Raw genomic sequence first — 7,967 nt, 5'->3', positions numbered from 1 at the left:
ACACTCAACAGCTGCCCATCTGTGTTCTCCAGTGTATTGAGCTGCTCTTTGATTATCATGTTGCTCTGTAATAAAGAATGAACAGCAGAGGGGAGTGATGACGAGTTCACGCTGTGGAGTAACCTCACACAAGAGCAGAATGAATAAAAACTCAATCACACACAGCTTTCAAGAAGACAACTTTTCTAGGTGGGCTTTGAAAGAAATTGAAATGAGCACATTAGGAGAAAATTGATGAATAGTTTATGGAGCAAAGCTGGTCGTAGTATACAAATGTACAAAAAGCAGTTTTAAGTTTTAAGACGGAAGTATTGTGCATTGTGGCAGTAGGGCTTTGTACAATTAAAAATGGTGATTAGCATTTTTTCCTGGGAACCTTCAATTTGAAATGTATGTCTTCTCATATTGTCTTAAGATGGCGTGTCAGAAACGTATTGTGCCAGATTTATCTCACTGTTAATTTGGTGACAGTAAGTCAAAAGTTTTCACCTTAAAACAATCTTTTTACCAAAATGAAAGCCACTGCCCCCTGTGGCCAAAGTTGGAAGTGTTTTTAAACATATGACCACATGTAAGCTCCAATTTATTGCTGAAATGACCACATAGTGGCGCCAAAAGCGAGTTTTAGTTGTAAACTATATAAAACAGTAGACAGGTTGCTTATTTTATTAACTCTGTCCCCAACCTTAAACCTGACCATCAGTAGAGGGGAAAATACAACCTTAGAGGGAGAAATATAAACTCAGAATAGCGCTCGTCATTATGCAAATGCGATTACTTCCGGTTTCAACGCAGGCCAGGTCTGTGACGCTGCTGGTGCTATGCGTAATCAGTCGCTCCACATGAGAAGGTAAACACATTTGAACTAATGCAAAAATATCTAATGGAAAATTCCGCTTGTCAGTAACTCGTCAAAATGGGGTTGATCTTTGACAAATGTGCCTATTTCATATGCCATGTTGACGCTGGTTGCAATCCAAACGACAAAAGCTGGGCATGTTTCATACAACATCCATTTGTTTAAGGACTGGGATGCAGTTAATGGCATGACACATACGTACGGCCTAACCCTTAAAAACACATCAACACCAGAGTAAATAATGCAGTAAAGCTATAAAGCATTTTTCATGATTTATTAATGGTGGAATCAGTGCCCTGTCTCCAGCTCTGCTGACATCACTAATGCACTACTACACTACAGCACTGATTGGGGGGTGGCAGATTAATGGGGTCCTTTAAAATTAAAATTTAAAGGAGAGAAATCAATATTAATAGCGACATTGCTATATTGCACCAATAAGTGCAATTACCAATAATGCACATTTTGTCCAGTGGAAACACATTTGACAGTAAAGCATTGATTTTGCATTGGGATACAGGTGTACATTTATACTGATATTACCAATGATAACATATTTTAAAACTTCATTAACACTACTGATCATAATATAGAACTGGATTGCTGATGAAATGGTAAACTGCCAACAGGCATTAAAGCCACCGGGAAGTGTTTGATGTAAAATTTCAAATTTTAGAAATAAAATTGGTGACTGAATGGCTAATGCTTACTCTTTGAAATGAGAAGTTTTCCTATTATGCTAGTAGGCACATTTGGATGTTTCAGCATACAAATATGGTGGCACAGTGTCTTCAGTGTTATGTTGTCATGCTATATTTCCAATTCATGGCTTTTCAGTCAACAGTTTATTAAAGGTATGTTATTAAATATTTCTGTATTTATGATAGCTTTCTGTTGTACTTTCGTTTAATCGACGATTACTAGCTATTACTAGCAATATTGTACCCAAAACCTAGCTAGCTTTGAACCTGAAGGCTAATTCTGTACTATATTATCTTTTAGCAATATTTAGAGGAGCTAGCTATCGCAGGCTGTCTAATCTGTCAAATGGCTTTCTGCCACCACTTACTTAATAACTTATATAGAGTTAAAACGTTTTGACAGTGGGACTGAGTGACTATTCATGTTCAAACTGGTTTGTTATGAAAAATAATAGCCTGCAGACAATACGTAGAACTACCATATAGTTGCAATACATTATATTCACTCACTCCCCTAATATACTGCATACCAAACTTTATTGTTTGTAGGATATTTTGTGTATTACACACACACACACACACACACACACACACACACACACACACACACACACACACACACACACACACACACAGTGTGAAGGCTCTGGTCTATATTTAGAGTGCTAATTAACTCTTGTTTTCTCGTCTGATGTGTGCTGAGACGTCACATTGCGTACTCTTGACACATTGCGTAGTCTCTCTCTCTCTCTCTCAGTTTCACTTTACACTTGAAGATCAACTTACTCTGGGCAGAGTAGTCTATTTTTTCAATAATTCGATTATGGGCTGTTCATACAGGACAAAATTTTTTGTGGATACTATTTTTGACTGTTAAGACATATCTTGTGCCATGAGTGCAGCTTTTTTAACACTCAAGTTAAAGAGCCCATATTTTGCTAATTTACAGGTTCGTAATTTTATTTTGGGGATCTACTAGAATAGGTTTACATGCTTTAATGTTCAAAAAACACATTCTTTTTCTCATACTGTACATTGTTTTTCCCATCTCTTCTACATCTGGCTCAAATGCTCTGATTTACCTCCTGTCTCTTTAGAGCCCCCCTTTCCGAAAAGCCCAGATCTGCTCTGATTGGTCAGCTGGCCGTGTCTGTTGTGATCGGTCAACCGCATAGAGCATGTGTTGGAAATGTAACGCCCTTTACCATAACCAAGTTTCAGCTCCTGAGTCTTAGTGAGCAGCTGTAAACACTACTGTAACTATGGTAACAGTGCCGTAGTTTTTTTCGTACCAGCTCCAGCCCGAGTCTGATAATGAATGAAATAATGAAAGTTTGGACAAACAAGCTGATGGACCTGAACCCCCTTCGCAAGCAGGACGTTTCACTGTGGTAAGTTTGAATTTTGTAGCTTTCTTACAAGTAGACTTTTTATTTACATTTACATTTATGCATTTTGGCAGACGCTTTTATCCAAAGTGACTTACAGTGCAATTATTACAGGGACGAGCAACCTGGAGTTAAGTGCCTTGCTCAAGGACACAATGGTGGTGGCCGTGGGGTTAGAACCAGTGACCATCTGATTAACAGCCCTGTGCTTTAGCCACTACGCCACCACCACTCCATATTTATTATCGTGAACCTAACAAAGCTTCAAGTAAAAGAGACGTAGTGCATCTAAGTTAGCCATCTTTTGCTGGAATGGGGGCAGCCAAATGTTTTTCACCTGAAATATGAACGGAGAACAGAGGCTTACTCCCCATTGGACATTACTGGGGTATTAGAGAGTTAGTGAACAAGTTAGCCGTGGACTACCGTTAGCGGCCGAAACATTACAGCTTGTAATTATATAATTATAAAAGACTCTTGAGATCGACCATTTTGATACACAGTTTTAAGTAAAAGCCGGCCCACAGCTGAATAGTAAACCCTTACCAAAACAATAATGTTAAATAGCAAGTTAGCCGAACATCACTGTGGATTGCAGACATAAAATGACAGTTTGTAAAAATAAATCCATCTCTACACTTGATCACTATTCATGATAGTAAGAACGACAAACAATGTACATAATTCTACACAATTGTAGGTAAAAGTGGGCCCACAGATGATTAACAAATCTATTTAAACACAGTAACATTAGCTAGTAGGTTAGCAGAGGCCTATAACTAGGTGTACACCATAGCTACAACACAAAACTCTGCATTTGAACTCTCGGTAGCAGATAAATCCACTAATAATCAAGCATACTTACAGGTTGTGACCCTGCAGTGACAGATTGTCCCAACAAAGTGGGAACTGCACCATCTTTCAGGAGTAACCGGTTGTGGTTGTACTGCTAAATAAGTAAAATAAATTTGAACCACTGATTCTTCACTTTGTCTGCCTTTACTTTCACAGTGAAGAAAACAGCGTCCTCTCCACATGGTGACAACATTAACCCAACTCATCCTGGTCTTGGCTAAAACTACGTTTGTTTGAGTTTGGGCCAAAGTAGCCCTTAGTCAGGCATTATGCAAATGTGTTACATAGTGACGTAGATACTTTATGGAAGAAATTGGGGAACTACAAACAGGAATGCATTATAAAATATGCATTCCTCATCACTTTATTACAGCCTGTACAGCTGAAAAAACTTGCTGCACAACTTGCTTTTGGCAAAAGAAGTATTAAAGAAAACTGTTTCAGATTTCACTGTGAGATCAAACTGGACTGAGACAACATTCTGCCTAACATCTCCTTGTGTGTTTCACAGAAGCTAGTAAGCCATACAGGTCTGGAGCAACATCATTTTCAGGAGAACTATCCCTTCAAGTTTATGAGTCACTATAGCAAGTGTTGTGTCTGGCAACCTGGTCAGGACTAATAAAATCCAACATGAGACTGACAGCTGTGCTATCACACCTTCCACATGCCTGCTGACAAAAATACAATACAAGCATTCACTACACACACACACACACACACACACACACACACACACACACACACACACGCACTTGTTTTTATATCATTGTGGGGACTCTCCATAGACTTCCACGCATATTAACGATCATTTCTATCCCCTAACCTACAGCCGTGGCAAAAAGAGTTGGCAGTGACATAAATTTAGTGTATAGAAAAGTTTGCTGCTTCAGTTGTTGTGTTGTTGATTCACATTGTTTCTAGATTATTGTGCTGAGTGATCAGATGCATTTTAAATAATTGCAAAAAGCTTCATTGGCCAAAAAAATTTACTTTATCACAAAACCCAAATGTCACTGTTTTTTGGCTCTGGCACAAAATGACCAGCTAACATCATTTCACTAATCATATCAGCAGCACCTGGGAAAGTATGAACAGGTCCTAGTCAAGGGAAATCACTCTATCATTCTGATTGGATTATAAGAGCAGACTGATTGCTATAAAATGAGAGAAGAAGTGCTTCCAATCATTGTGTTCTTGTTAGCAAAGGTTACCTCTAAAGAAAGATCTTCAACCATCATTGATTTGCATCAAAATGGCCTCGCATGCAAGGAAATTGCTGAAAAGAATATTGCACCTGAAAGAACCATTTACCAGATCATCAAGAGCTTCAAGGAGAGAGGTTCAACTGCAGTGAAGAAGGCTTCAGGACGTCTCCTTCTGAGGATTCAGCTATGGAATCGTGTCACCACCAGTGCAGAGCTCAATATTGGCAGCAGGTTGGTGTGAGTGCATCTGCACGCACAGTGAGGCAAAGACGTTTGGACAATGGCCTGGTGTCAAGAAGGGCAGCAAAGAAGCCACTTCTCTCCAAGAAAACTTTTACATTTACATTTATACATCTGGCAGATGCTTTTATCCAAAGCGACTTACAGTGCCCTTATTACAGGAACGATCCCCCCGGAGCAACCTGGAGTTAAGTGCCTTGCTCAAGGACACAATGGTGTTGGCTGTGAGGTTCGAAAGGGCAACCTTCTGCTTAACAGTTTAGTGCTTTAGCCCACTATGCCACCACCACTCCAAACATCAAGGACAGACTGAAATTCTGCAGGAAGTACAAGGATTGGACAGTAGAAGACTGGTGCAAAGTTGTTTTCTCTGATAATCTTCTGACTGTTTGGAACATCTGGAAAATCGATAGTCCAGAGAAGAAAAGGTGAACGCTACCATGAGTCCTGTGTCGTGCCAACAGTGAAGCATCCTGAGACCATCCACGTGTGGGGTTTCTTTTCATCACAGGGAGTGGGCTCTCTCACAATTCTGCCCAAAAACACTGCCATGAATAAAGAATGGTATCAAAACATCCTGCAAGAGCAACTTCTCCCAATGATCCAGGAGCAATTTGGTGATGATCCGTGCATTTTCCAGCATGATGGAGCACCATGTCACAAGGCAAGAGTGATAATGAAGTTGCTCAGAGATCATTACATTGACATTTTGGATTCGTGGCCAGGCAACTCCCCGGATCTTAATCCCATAGAGAACTTGTGGTCAAAAGGTGAGTGGACAAGCAGAAGCCCACAAATTGTGAACAACTCCGAGCACTAATAAGGCAAGAATGGATCGCCATCAGTCAGAATTTGGCCCAGAAGCTGATATCCAGCATGCCAGAGTGAATTGCAGAGGTTATGAAGAACAAGGGTCAACACTGTAAATATTGACTCTTTGCATATATTGAATGTTTTTGCCAAATAAAAGCCTTTAAAGCTTATGAAATCATTGTTTTCCAGTATACCATAGAAACATGTGAAAAAATAATCTACAAATACTGAGCTAACTTTGCAAAACACAAAATTTATGTCACTGCCAATACTTTTGGCCACGGCTGTAATTTCTTTCCCTCTATGGCTAAATAAATCCTGTAATCTTCTTAGTTTTTTAACCGTTCACTATTTTTCTCCTCTAAAGGCTCTGATATATTTATTAAGAAATCGAATCGTTTCGGTGGTTCAGAACATCTCGGCTGGGCAAACTTTAAGAAAAACTTCTAAACAGCTACTAAACACCTTCTTACTGTCATTGGTCCACATCATCGGTAGGTGTGACCTGGAGCGGTTTACGTTGTTCAGTCAGTCAGGATCGGTCATCATGAACACACTGCCGTGTAGAGTTATTAGTGAGCTGGTCCAAATGTACCTACATCTGTACTATCATTGGTGTTGAGACATTTTGCAAGAGCATGATATGTAATTTTTTTGTTTGTTTAATTAGTCTTTAATTAATCTACTCAAATACTCTCAAGTGCCCATTCGCACATCTGCTAAAATATATGCCTATCATCATTCTTTTGTCTGTATTCTGCCCATATACACCCATCTTTGCAGTAGTATCAGTGTCATCATAAATCACAATAACAGTGTGTGCACTGGGATGAAATTGCTTGAGTAAGAAAGATAGGACAGCGTTGACCCAAAAACGCTAATTCTCAAATTCATATGGCTTTCTTTCTTTTCCGAAACACAAATGAAGATATTTTGATGGAGATTTTATGTGAATTTATCCATACAATTCATGTCAAGTCAAGTCAAGTGGATTTTATTGTCGTTTCAACCATATACAGTTAGTACAGTACACAGCAAAATGAGACAACGTTCCTCCAGGACCATGGTGCTACATAAAAAAACAACAAAGGACCAACACAGGACCACATGAGACTACACAACGAAATAAAATACCTATATAAAATACCTATATATACCTATATAAAGTGCACGTGCAAACATGTGCAAAAAGTACGGGACAGTACAACAAATTTCTGACAATGAACAGGACAATAGACACAGTGCAGCGCCGACCAGTACTCAGTAGTGCAAAAAGATGACAGTTTCTAAAAATGTAAACATAACATACTATGAGATAGTGTTCTATGCACATAGCAGTTATTGGGGTAGCAGACAGTTATAAAGTGACAGTAATTAAAGTGCAACTCAGGACACGTGTGTGTCAAACCAGTCTCTGAGTATTGAGGAGTCTGATGGCTTGGGGGAAGAAGCTGTTACACAGTCTGGCCGTGAGGGCCCGAATGCTTCGGTACCTCTTGCCAGACGGCAGGAGGGTAAAGAGTTTGTGTGAGGGGTGTGTGGGGTCGTCCACAATGCTGGTTGCTTTGCGGATACAGTGTTTTTTGTAAATGTCTTTGATGGAGGGAAGAGAGACCCCAATGATCTTCTCAGCTGTCCTCACTATCCTCTGCAGGGCTTTGCGGTCCGAAACGGTGCAAGTCCCAAACCAGGCAGTGATGCAGCTGCTCAGGATGCTCTCAATAGTCCCTCTATAGAATGTAGTGAGGATGGGGGTTGGGAGATGTGCTGTCCTCAGCCTTCGAAGAAAGTAGAGACGCTGCTGGGCTTTCTTGGTGATAGAGCTGGTGTTGAGGGACCAGGTGAGGTTCTCCGCCAGGTGAACACCAAGGAATTTGGTGCTCTTGACGATCTCCACAGAGGA

This window comes from Xyrauchen texanus, chromosome 2 (genome assembly GCF_025860055.1).
Source record: "Xyrauchen texanus isolate HMW12.3.18 chromosome 2, RBS_HiC_50CHRs, whole genome shotgun sequence".
NCBI lineage: Eukaryota > Metazoa > Chordata > Actinopteri > Cypriniformes > Catostomidae > Xyrauchen > Xyrauchen texanus.
Note: the sequence above shows the minus strand (reverse complement) of the source record.